Below are 7,511 nucleotides of genomic sequence, written 5' to 3' on the forward strand. Positions count from 1 at the left end.
AATGTGCGTTACTTTCAACACTTGAATATCATAGTAAAACCCGTGGGCAAAAGGTAAAAAGTGATTTGAGTACCCAAAATTACTTTGTAACTGTTCTACATACGAATGAAGGCTCACCTGGGGGATAACCGCTAACCGCTAAGCGAACCCTTCGGTAACCGCAAAAAAGCGACCCCTTACGATCGGACTTCCGAAATTTCAAACATAATGTGCGTTACTTTCAACACTTGAATATCATAGTAAAACCCGTGGGCAAAAGGTAAAAAGTGATTTGAGTACCCAAAATTACTTTGTAACTTTTCTACATACGAATGAAGGCTCACCTGGGGGATAACCGCTAACCGCTGAGCGAACCCTTCGGTAACCGCAAAAAAGCGTTCCCTTACGATCGGACTTCCGAAATTTCAAACAAAATGTGCGTTACTTTCAACACTTGAATATCATAGTAAAACCCGTGGGCAAAAGGTAAAAAGTGATTTGAGTACCCAAAATTACTTTGTAACTTTTCTACATACGAATGAAGGCTCACCTGGGGGATAACCGCTAACCGCTAAGCGAACCCTGTGGTAACCGCAAAAAAGCGACCCCTTACGATCGGACTTTCGAAATTTCAAACAAAATGTGCGTTACTTTCAACACTTGAATATCATAGTAAAACCCGTGGGCAAAAGGTAAAAAGTGATTTGAGTACCCAAAATTACTTTGTAACTTTTCTACATACGAATGAAGGCTCACCTGCGGGATAACCGCTAACCGCTAAGCGAACACTTCGGTAACCGCAAAAAAGCGACCCCTTACGATCGGACTTCCAAAATTTCAAACATAATGTGCGTTTCTTTCAACACTTGAATATCATAGTAAAACCCGTGGGCAAAAGGTAAAAAGTGATTTGAGTACCCAAAATTACTTTGTAACTTTTCTACATACGAATGAAGGCTCACCTGGGGGATAACCGCTAACCGCTAAGCGAACCCTTCGGTAACCGCAAAAAAGTGACCCCTTACGATCGGACTTCCGAAATTTCAAACAAAATGTGCGTTACTTTCAACACTTGAATATCATAGTAAAACCCGTGGGCAAAAGGTAAAAAGTGATTTGAGTACCCCAAATTACTTTGTAACTTTTCTACATACGAATGAAGGCTCACCTGGGGGATAACCGCTAACCGCTAAGCGAACCCTTCGGTAACCGCAAAAAAGCGACCCCTTACGATCGGACTTCCGAAATTTCAAACATAATGTGCGTTACTTTCAACACTTGAATATCATAGTAAAACCCGTGGGCAAAAGGTAAAAAGTGATTTGAGTACCCAAAATTACTTTGTAACTTTTCTACATACGAATGAAGGCTCACCTGGGGGATAACCGCTAACCGCTAAGCGAACCCTTCGGTAATCGCAAAACAGCGACCCCTTACGATCGGACTTCCGAAATTTCAAACAAAATGTGCGTTACTTTCAACACTTGAATATCATAGTAAAACCCGTGGGCAAAAGGAAAAAAGTGATTTGAGTACCCAAAATTACTTTGAAACTTTTCTACATACGAATGAGGGGCTCCCCTGGGGGAAAACCGCTAACCGCTAAGCGAACCTTTCGGTAACCGCAAAAAAGCGAGCCCTTACGATCGGACTTCCGATATTTCAAACAAAATGTGCGTACTTTTCAACACTTGAATGTCAAATTAAATCTCGTGGGCAAAAGGTAAAAAGTGATTTGAGTGCCCCAAATTACTTTGTAACTTTTCTACATACGAATGAAGGCTCACCTGGGGGATAACCGCTAACCGCTAAGCGAACCCTTCGGTAACCGCAAAAAAGCGACCCCTTACGATCGGACTTCCGAAATTTCAAACATAATGTGCGTTACTTTCAACACTTGAATATCAAAGTAAAACCCGTGGGCAAAAGGTAAAAAGTGATTTGAGTACCCAAAATTACTTTGTAACTTTTCTACATACGAATGAAGGCTCACCTGGGGGATAACCGCTAACCGCTAAGCGAACCCTTCGGTAACCGCAAAAAAGCGACCCCTTACGATCGGACTTCCGAAATTTCAAACAAAATGTGCGTTACTTTCAACACTTGAATATCATAGTAAAACCCGTGGGCAAAAGGTAAAAAGTGATTTGAGTACCCAAAATTACTTTGTAACTTTTCTACATACGAATGAAGGCTCACCTGGGGGATAACCGCTAACCGCTAAGCGAACCCTTCGGTAACCGCAAAAAAGCGACCCCTTACGATCGGACTTCCGAAATTTCAAACATAATGTGCGTTACTTTCAACACTTGAATATCAAAGTAAAACCCGTGGGCAAAAGGTAGAAAGTGATTTGAGTACCCAAAATTACTTTGTAACTTTTCTACATACGAATGAAGGCTCACCTGGGGGATAACCGCTAACCGCTAAGCGAACCCTTCGGTAACCGCAAAAAAGCGACCCCTTACGATCGGACTTCCGAAATTTCAAACAAAATGTGCGTTACTTTCAACACTTGAGTATCATAGTAAAACCCGTGGGCAAAAGGTAAAAAAGTGATTTGAGTACCCAAAATTACTTTGTAACTTTTCTACATACGAATGAAGGCTCACCTGGGGGATAACCGCTAACCGCTAAGCGAACCCTTCGGTAACCGCAAAAAAGTGACCCCTTACGATCGGACTTCCGAAATTTCAAACATAATGTGCGTTTACTTTCAACACTTGAATATCAAAGTGAAACCCGTGGGCAAAAGGTAAAATGTGATTTGAGTACCCCAAATCACTTTGTAACTTTTCTACATACGAATGAAGGCTCACCTGGGGGATAACCGCTAACCGCTAAGCGAACCCTTCGGTAACCGCAAAAAAGCGACCCCTTACGATCGGACTTCCGAAATTTCAAACAAAATGTGCGTTACTTTCAACACTTGAATATCATAGTAAAACCCGTGGGCAAAAGGTAAAAAGTGATTTGAGTACCCAAAATTACTTTGTAACTCTTCTACATACGAATGAAGGCTCACCTGGGGGATAACCGCTAACCGCTAAGCGAACCCTTCGGTAACCGCAAAAAAGCGACCCCTTACGATCGGACTTCCGAAATTTCAAACAAAATGTGCGTTACTTTCAACACTTGAATATCATAGTAAAACCCGTGGGCAAAAGGTAAAAAGTGATTTGAGTACCCAAAATTACTTTGTAACTTTTCTACATACGAATGAAGGCTCACCTGGGGGATAACCGCTAACCGCTAAGCGAACCCTTCGGTAACCGCAAAAAAGCGACCCCTTACGATCGGACTTCCGAAATTTCAAACAAAATGTGCGTTACTTTCAACACTTGAATATCACAGTAAAACCCGTGGGCAAAAGGTAAAAAGTGATTTGAGTACCCAAAATTACTTTGTAACTTTTCTACATACGAATGAAGGCTCACCTGGGGGATAACCGCTAACCGCTAAGCGAACCCTTCGGTAACCGCAAAAAAGCGACCCCTTACGATCGGACTTCCGAAATTTCAAACAAAATGTGCGTTACTTTCAACACTTGAATGTCATAGTAAAACCCGTGGGCAAAAGATAACAAGTGATTTGAGTACCCAAAATTACTTTGTAACTTTTCTACATACGAATGAAGGCTCACCTGGGGGATAACCGCTAACCGCTAAGCGAACCCTTCGGTAACCCCTTACGATCGGACTTCCGAAATTTCAAACAAAATGTGCGTTACTTTCAACACTTGAGTATCATAGTAAAACCCGTGGGCAAAAGGTAAAAAGTGATTTGAGTACCCAAAATTGCTTTCTAACTTTTCTGCATACGAATGAAGGCTCACCTGGGGGATAACCGCTAACCGCTAAGCCAACCCTTCGGTAACCGCAAAAAAGCGACCCCTTACGATCGGACTTCCAAAATTTCAAACAAAATGTGCGTTACTTTCAACTCTTGAATATCATAGTAAAACCCGTGGGCAAAAGGTAAAAAGTGATTTGAGTACCCAAAAGTACTTTGTAACTTTTCTACATACGAATGAAGGCTCACCTGGGGGATAACCGCTAACCGCTAAGCGAACCCTTCGGTAACCGCAAAAAAGCGACCCCTTACGATCGGACTTCCGAAATTTCAAACAGAATGTGCGTTACTTTCAACACTTGAATATCAAAGTAAAACCCGTGGGCAAAAGGTAAAAAGTGATTTGAGTACCCAAAATTACTTTGTAACTTTTCTACATACGAATGAAGGCTCACCTGGGGGATAACCGCTAACCGCTAAGCGAACCCTTCGGTAACCGCAAAAAAGCGACCCCTTACGATCGGACTTCCGAAATTTCAAACAAAATGTGCGTTACTTTCAACACTTGAGTATCATAGTAAATCCCGTGGGTAAAAGGTAAAAAGTGATTTGAGTACCCAAAATTACTTTGTAACTTTTCTACATACGAATGAAGGCTCACCTGGGGGATTACCGCTAACCGCTAAGCGAACCCTTCGGTAACCGCAAAAAAGCGACCCCTTACGATCGGACTTCCGAAATTTCAAACAAAATGTGCGTTACTTTCAACACTTGAATATCAAAGTAAAACCCGTGGGCAAAAGGTAAAAAGTGATTTGAGTACCCAAAATTACTTTGTAACTTTTCTACATACGAATGAAGGCTCACCTGGGGGATTACCGCTAACCGCTAAGCGAACCCTTCGGTAACCGCAAAAAAGCGACCCCTTACGATCGGACTTCCGAAATTTCAAACAAAATGTGCGTTACTTTCAACACTTGAATATCATAGTAAAACCCGTGGGCAAAAGGTAAAAAGTGATTTGAGTACCCCAAATTACTTTGTAACTTTTCTACATACGAATGAAGGCTCACCTGGGGGATTACCGCTAACCGCTAAGCGAACCCTTCGGTAACCGTAAAAAAGCGACCCCTTACGATCGGACTTCTGAAATTTCAAACAAAATGTGCGTTACTTTCAACACTTGAGTATCATAGTAAAACCCGTGGGCAAAAGGTAAAAAGTGATTTGAGTACCCAAAATTACTTTGTAACTTTTCTACATACGAATGAAGGCTCACCTGGGGGATAACCGCTAACCGCTAAGCGAACCCTTCGGTAACCGCAAAAAAGCGACCCCTTACGATCGGACTTCCGAAATTTCAAACAAAATGTGCGTTACTTTCAACTCTTGAATGTCAAAGTAAAACCCGTGGGCAAAAGGTAAAAAGTGATTTGAGTACCCAAAATTACTTTGTAACTTTTCTACATACGAATGAAGGCTCACCTGGGGGATAACCGCTAACCGCTAAGCGAACCAGTCGGTAACCGCAAAAAAGCGACCCCTTACGATCGGACTTCCGAAATTTCAAACAAAATGTGCGTTACTTTCAACTCTTGAATAGCAAAGTAAAACCCGTGGGCGAAAGGTAAAAAGTGATTTGAGTACCCAAAATTACTTTGTAACTTTTCTACATACGAATGAAGGCTCACCTGGGGGAAAACCGCTAACCGAACCCTTCGGTAACCGCAAAAAAGCGACCCCTTACGATCGGACTTCCGAAATTTCAAACATAATGTGCGTTACTTTCAACACTTGAGTATCATGAGAAAACCCGTGGGCAAAAGGTAAAAAGTGATTTGAGTACCCAAAATTACTTTGTATCTTTTCTACATACGAATGAAGGCTGACCTGGGGGATAACCGCTAACCGCTAAGCGAACCCTTCGGTAACCCCTTACGATCGGACTTCCGAAATTTCAAACAAAATGTGCGTTACTTTCAACACTTGAGTATCATAGTAAAACCCGTGGGCAAAAGGTAAAAAGTGATTTGAGTACCCAAAATTACTTTGTAACTTTTCTACATACGAATGAAGGCTCACCTGGGGGATTACCGCTAACCGCTAAGCGAACCCTTCGGTAACCGCAAAAAAGCGACCCCTTACGATCGGACTTCCGAAATTTCAAACAAAATGTGCGTTACTTTCAACTCTTGAATATCAAAGTAAAACCCGTGGGCAAAAGGTAAAAAGTGATTTGAGTACCCAAAATTACTTTGTAACTTTTCTACATACGAATGAAGGCTTACCTGGGGGATAACCGCTAACCGCTAAGCGAACCCTTCGGTAACCGCAAAAAAGCGACCCCTTACGATCGGACTTCCGAAATTTCAAACAAAATGTGCGTTACTTTCAACACTTGAGTAGACACTTTTACATACATCTACGTGGAAAGGCTGGAAGAATGCTCAATATTTTCATGTCTTGGAGCAGTGTAAATAGCATCATCTTATCAATATGGTGAAAATACTCATTGGTGAAAAAGCACCACCCAGCGTCTTTCTCAAGAGCAGCAGGTGCAACACTGAGATGTCGAATCAGCACCAAGGATATCGCCCATCTTTGCCTATTCCGGGGTTGGCGGCAGGTATCAATGTTTGGTTTATGTAAATTGAAAAAAAAACGAATTTTAGCGTAACAATGGTGGTCAGTGACTCATCTACCGACTCATAATTTGTTAACATTATAATAGTTTCATGGATTATACAGAGTATTGCTTTTTCTAGCCATCCCGCGAGAGAAAGTAGTCCATTCCATGAACGCGGAGCGGCTTGACTATTTTGCAGACAGCTTGCTGGGGGAATAGAAAAGTCTATCTTCTAGTTGATATAACTATCCAACCTTCTTTATGGGCCTGTTTACAATATCGAATTGTCGTTTAATGGGGAGATAGTACCAAGTTTATTCACCGCCACAACCCGGTTGTTATTCTTGTGGTCATCCGCGGTACCGAACAGGAATGATGAAACGATCGTTGTATTAAAAAAAATGCTAACATGTTCTTATGTGTACAATCAAAAAGATCAAGTCAAGTAGATTACCTCTGCCCGTTCACAAACAACAGTCTAAAGTCTAAAGAGGGGCTTAAACCTTAGAAATAAGCCAACGCAATATTTGTTTGGGACAATTTCTTTCAGTTCTAACAGAGACAATCCAGGATCATTCCTCCTTACGTTCGATTTTTCGTTCTGTTTACCCTGGTTACCATGGACACGGGTTCCACACAGATGACAAGTTCCAGTCCGTGAACTAGGTAAGAAAATTTGTTTTCTCTTTTTAAAACGAAGAAAATGGGTTGAATTACTAGTAAAAAGTAACAAGTCTTTGCCTAGTTTTACGTCTAGCTGTTGTGTACACACCACAAATGTAGTAAGAGCTCTTAAAAGTCCCAAGGTTTTGGCTACACACATGTATAAAGCAGGAACAAATTCATTCTGCTGTTCGGGACTAACTTTTCAAGGTCAATTCTACACTTAGTAGAAGGGAGTAAGTTTTGTTTGTAAATGTTGATATATCTGATATGTTGAAATATCTGCAAGCATATTAACGTATTGTAGCTGTGGATTAAATCGGAGACACTAAGAAATATCTAACAGATTTGACTTTGTTATTAACGCCCCGCACTTTCTAGGTCTGACGTTCTGACAAGTCGAGAATTTGCGACAGTTTGTTTTCTGAACTTCCGAAGTGTACGCGACTGT

The sequence above is a fragment of the Branchiostoma floridae genome, unplaced genomic scaffold, assembly GCF_000003815.2.
Source record: "Branchiostoma floridae strain S238N-H82 unplaced genomic scaffold, Bfl_VNyyK Sc7u5tJ_1465, whole genome shotgun sequence".
NCBI classification, from domain to species: Eukaryota; Metazoa; Chordata; class Leptocardii; order Amphioxiformes; family Branchiostomatidae; genus Branchiostoma; species Branchiostoma floridae.